Source organism: Haliaeetus albicilla, chromosome 13, assembly GCF_947461875.1.
Source record: "Haliaeetus albicilla chromosome 13, bHalAlb1.1, whole genome shotgun sequence".
NCBI classification, from domain to species: Eukaryota; Metazoa; Chordata; class Aves; order Accipitriformes; family Accipitridae; genus Haliaeetus; species Haliaeetus albicilla.
In genome coordinates this window covers 15,552,511-15,558,510 of record NC_091495.1, presented here as the reverse complement: position 1 = coordinate 15,558,510, position 6,000 = coordinate 15,552,511, and the positions used below count along the sequence as shown (strand labels likewise).

Below are 6,000 nucleotides of genomic sequence, written 5' to 3'. Positions count from 1 at the left end.
GGAAGTTCCCTGCTAAGAGTTTATCAGGTTGAGGAACAATGTGCATTGCCCGATGTACTTATTATCCAGGAAGTTACTCATCACTGTTAGTTATTCTTACTAAAAACACTAAAATAATTTCCAGTACTTCATCCAAGAAACTGTGTCCTTCAACTAACAGTGGGTCCAGTGTTAGGAAAATGGCTATGCATGATTCTGCACATAGAGGGTTTTTTTTAAATTAAATTAAACACAAAAACTGATGAGGTATTTTTCATTTAATTTTATTTTATTTAGCTAGAAAGTAGATTTTACCAGTGCCCTGAATGGGTTTGTTACAACACAGTCCAGATCTATGCACTTTGAACCCCTAAGTCCTTGGGTTTTTCTCTCTTCATAAAGCTGGTGTAACTGAGGCTTTGTAGGCTGAAGGCAGGCCCCTGAGCTAAGAAAGAGTGGGAAAAAATGTTATAGAGTTTTCTTATATGCCCAGTATGAGAAAGCTGTTTGCGTTTAAGCTCTCCCTTAGCTAAAATTTGTTTTTTGCCCTTGCAATGAAGATCTTAGGCACCAACAATAATCAGTACTCAGGACTGTGAAAAGCCTTTCAGGGTACTCTTCCCCACTTGTACCAAAGGATGGTAAGGATGTGAAGGCCCTGTGGTGCTCAGGAGCTCTCTGAGAGCCTGCAGGGACAGCACGGATGAAGAGCTCCTAGCTGCACCACTCTCAGGAGGAGGGCCCTTAGGAATGGTTTAGGAGCACAATGTAGACCCAGCTGTAACACTCCAAGGATGGCTGCCAGGTGGAAATGCCCCTCCAGGACATGCATGCAAAGTTTTATTTCTGAAAGGTCCCATGTGCTCTTAATTTCCAATCAGTTCATAGCGGCCCTGAGGCTCAGTGGGGAGAAGAGGTGCAGTCAGCCCCCTCAGCACTCTGAGCATGTCAAAATGACACCCCAGCTCTCTGGGTCTCTGCTGCGTTTTGCAGGATGTGCATCCCGAGGATGGTACACTCAGCAGAGCATTTCTATCTGCAGAGCACGTGCTGTGTGTCCTGTTTCTTGTTCGTGCTTCAGGAGGCTCTGCTGTGTTGCACAAGACCAGCTGTTACGTGACACAGAATCATCATTTCACATACACTCTGAAATGGACTGTTGCTGATACAAGGAAATTCAAGGAGCCGATCAAGAAATGGAGACTACAGGTTCTTGCCTCATTTTCTGACTTTATTCTGTTCATGGACCACTCTGTGTGCAAAGATCAGAGTTAAAATATGGTTCAACGGGTTGCCATTCAGTCTCAGTGATCTTGCTGACCAGGAAGACATGAATAACACACTGAGATTGGAGCGGTATAATAATACAGACACCTCAGTGATGTACCAGGTGTTGCCTGAAGGCACCAGCTTTCAGACGAGACCTTCAGCTCTTTATCTGAGCTCTAGTGTTTTGTAGATAAATGATCACACTGCACTTTTGAAAAGAGCACAGGGACAACCCCAGGTTTCTAACTAACATTCACTTTCTTAACACATAATATAACATGCAGGGCTGTTACTGACTGAAGCTTGGCTGTTAAAGTTTGCCTACATAGTCACTGTACTTACCAGCACCTAATTAATCTGAAAGCAGTCTTTAGGATTTTGAGAAGATGTTAAATAAAACTAAATTACATTTTTCCATTCTGTCTCACATATAAATCTCTATAAACATAAGCCAATCCTGTGTGTGCAGTTTGAATACAAGCTTTGCTTCTGAGTAGTTTAAAATGGGAGTTTTTCACATCCTTATTTAGATGCAGTATCATTTCTGCCTGCAGTGTTAATAACATACTCAAAGGGACTGGAAGGTTTGCAAAAAATCACAGCCCTGTATCTGAAGAAGTAATGCAACTGACAGGTGCCCTTCTCTTGCAGCACTTTCCTGAATGCGTGTGTCTGTGTGTAAAGCAAAGGCCATGCTGCCAGCAAAGCTTTCCATGTTAGCATTTCTAGCCCCATTTGTTATCATCAGACCCAAACGCTACTTTTGCAAGCAGCAGTTAACAAGGAGTGGTTTAATTCCTCTGGAGCCTGTAGGCTGCTCCCTGCAGAATGCAATCTCACATTGGGACTTAATTATTTTAAGAGTATGGAGAATAAAAAGATCTTGATGGCAAGATAAGTGTGAGCTGAGGGAACCAGAGGTCCCAGTCCAAGTCACTTGCCTCTGCTGATTATGGATTTGGTGAAAACCACATTTAGTTTCTATGTATTATCTGTATTATCTTTGTAATATCTGACAGACTCTTCAAATGCAAAGGCAAATAAAGACGTTCATGTGCTGAGCTCATAGTCCATGGGAAAATTAATATCAATTAATAAGGCCAACAAATGCCTGTGCAAAGCTGCGCTAATGTACAGAAAGGAGTAAGAGATGGTGTTTTGAGAATGAGATGTGTTTTCCATTTACCCAACCATTTATCATAGGGATGATTTCATTTTGTTATGCTGTCTTCCCTAACTAGACCTTTCATTCTTCTGAATGAAAATCTAAGTCATGTAAATCACATATATATGCATAATGTACAGAATGGTCATTAGCTGCAAAACCTGTGGGAAATTTTGCGTATCGGTTATTTTTAATTTTTTTTTTAATGTTGCACAATTTTTTTTCCTAATAGAAATAATACAAAAAGAACTAATGAAGAGAAACATTCAGTATTGATATAGAACATCAGACAAGTTCAGAGTTTTCGATGTGAGAATATATTGGCCTCCTTCTCACCTGGTAGTATCACTACTCAATTATTATTTGTTTCCAAAAATTGCAAGCAATAGAACTGGGCAGAAAATAATGCCAAATGGACCTGTAGTCTCTCTCAGATTAGTTTTGGTAGTCGCATCAAGTTTTGGAATTTAAAAAAAAAATAAACAAGGAGAGAAACTTATAGTATGTTTTATTGATTTTCCTGGAAAACAGGATATATCTGTAGATTATAAAATAAAAAATAATAAATAGCAATTATTGGATATAATGTCTTATTTCAGTGTACAAATAGGTGGAAATACCTGAGAAATTACTTATAAATGTTACAAACTTTTTAGCATGATGACTTGCTATGTGAGAAATGTTCAAAGTAACAAAATTCTTAAAGAGATCAAAAAAGAACAAAGAGATTCTGTAGAAACAATGGACCAAATATATCTCAAGGATAACCCCACTGAGATCAGTGGAATTGAACTAAGGATATACTTGGCCCAGTGACTCCAGAAATGATGTTAATGAGGAACCTTAACACTACTGCTAGAGAAATCTCTATTTAAACCATGCTGTGGCAGTTCATGTGAAAAAGTAAATGGGACCTTCACACGAACTGCACAGCATGTGAGTGTGAATCAACAGGCTATAATAAATTGGTTTGGTTTCCTTCTCCCAGACTTAAGCAAATGTATTATATTGTAGCATTTGAGATGTTACAAAGAAGGTTATGTCATTATTCCATTATGTTCAAAAAAGCCTGATTGTCTTCAAAAAAGGCCTGATGTTGAAAAATATTTCTTAGTTCTTACAAAAAAGAGAATCTGTAGCTCAACTTTAATGAGTGAGAAATCCCTATTAAAACCCCCCTGTTTGTCTAAAACTTGATCTGGTAGATGTCAATAAGCTCTGGATGAGGAAATGTTTTGTACAATAAAGGCCTCATTTTTGTCAAAGGAAAGCAAACTTGAAAGGGTTTCTAACAAAATTTTACTTTCTTATAGAAAGAAGCAATGATTTTAAAAGTGTGAAGGAATGTAGTATCTGATGTCCTATGATATGATATGTCTTGAAACTACTTGAAAACACAGAACTTGAACTACCAGAGAAAGGATTGACCTTTTCAACTTAAACTGCTGATCGTAAAAAAAAAAAAAAAGTAAGACAGCATCAAGATTATTTTTAACTTAGGGTAAAGCACTCACAAATAACAGAAGCTGAAGCTGCCTGGATTGCTCTGGCCTGCCTCAGACTGAATGCAACTCTTACATAAAGCTGTTCACCAGCAGATTTGAAGGCATTTTACATTTGTTGTTTGTAGGGACAGATAGGGAAACAGGTGCAGAAAGATAAGGTGGGCAGCATCCCTGAGATGGGGGAGAGCAGTGGAGTCGGGATCTCATTGCACCCACTGATGTGAGAGGCAGAATCCAGCAACAATACCTCCACCCCAGGTCACCTGCATAAAATATGACTGATCCTGCAAGCTCTTTTCAGTTTGAGGACACTTAGGCTTCAGTCTCCACCAAAGAATAAAATCTTGTTTCCTGATGTAGCGTCTGTTTGCAGTGAAGTGTTCAAACTTTGCAAAAAAACCCCCACCCCAAAACAAAAAACCCCAACAGTCTGTGGGCATGTGAAAGGGATTATAAGAGGTAGTGCCTGCACACTGGGCTGAACTCACTGCACCAGCCTCAGTGACCCCGGACGTCACTTCCAGTCCTCTAGCCCTGTGAACTGTGATTTCATTCCAGAGATCACTGAAAAAGAAATGCAGCATTTCACAGATTTCATCTAGCACATTCAAAATGATCATGTCCTGACATTTCAACTGTTGAAAAGAGCCAGTATTTACTACCTCACATGAAAAAGACCAGAAGGCTAAAATGCATAACAAAGTCAAGCCGTGATATGAGACAGATGAACTCATTTAGATAAAATAAGACAAGACCCAATCTTCATCTGAACTTCAAACTGAAGCTGAGTTAAACCTCTCATGAAGGAACATAAAAAGTTAGCCAATTTATTTGTCTTCCAGTTCTCCTTTTTACTGAAGAGAATGCTGTTGAAGTGGTGGCTGAGGTTCTGGGGAGAGCAGTTCCTGCTGCTGGTACAGCTTCCTGAGCAATACTGAGCCAGGCACTCAGCCACTCTTGCTTCACTTTCCAGTCACAGCCTGGTGTTCCTCCTCCCTCTCCTTGCTGTCTGATGTATGTACTTCAAACACAAAATTTAGAACAAGAACTACCTTTTATTATGCGATTACACCGTGCCTCAGGTCCTTCTTTCAGCCATTGTGTCCAATGTGTTTGCAGTACAAATGATGATGTTGATGAAAATACTTTTCTCTGTGTGTCCCCCAATGTCACCTAGATGGATAAATGGTTTTGATAGAGATATTCTTGATGTGCTATCTCTTTGGTTTAACATTCTGAATATAACTCATTTGAGTTTAAAAAGTACTAGAAGAAGAGACAGAAACGTTGCATGCAATTTTGCCTGCGCTATATGAACCCTGTGGTATTACCACGCCTTCATTCAAAAGTTAGAAGCAAGCAAAGGCATTGACTACATTTTCATCCATACTTCATGGTAAGAAATTATCATTCTGCTATGTGTCATTGCCCTCTATATAGTTACAATAATGCTCTGGATTTTTGCATGAATCCTTTGGGTTATAAATGTCCCACAAAATATAATGGAAAATATTCTTATAGAAGAAAATGTTATACAACCCAGCATGATCCCTCTCCTCATCATTTGTTCTAGGATTATTCAGAAACATTAATTTCTCTATCTGGATTTCATAAATAGCTCAAACACCCCCAACTGAGCATAAAAATAACTTATGTTTGATGGAAACTGCCTTTTTGGTCCTCTAACTGCTGTTTCCAAATTGGTTATTTTGGTCCTGTTTTGAGTTTGTCATGTATGGCACAGAAAGGAGTTGGCAAAACACCTTAGTTATTCCTACAAGTCTTCATCTGTGAAAGAGTCTTTAACCGAAACTAACAATCTTTAACATAGCTCAGGATATTACGAAAAGTGAGATCCTGAAGACCTATCATTAATAGATTTCTTCAAAGGAAGAAAATACTAGTTCAAGCGTTTCAGTCTTTTCATTGGGGTTTAAGGGATGTTTTCATCTTTCCTTTCCACTGCCAGTGTCCCATTTTGTCTCCCACCTCCAAGGCACTTAAGAAAACCCTTGCACTTATACCTTCTCTTACCCCATTCAACGGATACTAATCTGGTCAATAGACATAAGAAGTGGCATA

General features: G+C 39.0%; 1 long non-coding RNA gene across 1 annotated transcript in view; it reads right to left on the bottom strand.

The window, feature by feature from the left end:
* Nucleotides 1-1,189: 1,189 nt before the first annotated feature.
* The window catches only part of LOC138688589 (uncharacterized), a 181,266-nt gene continuing 176,455 nt past the window's right edge, over nucleotides 1,190-6,000 (bottom strand). The window contains exon 15 of the long non-coding RNA XR_011327464.1: nucleotides 1,190-5,091. This is a non-coding gene — a long non-coding RNA (uncharacterized lncRNA). The remainder of the gene's footprint in view (nucleotides 5,092-6,000) is intronic.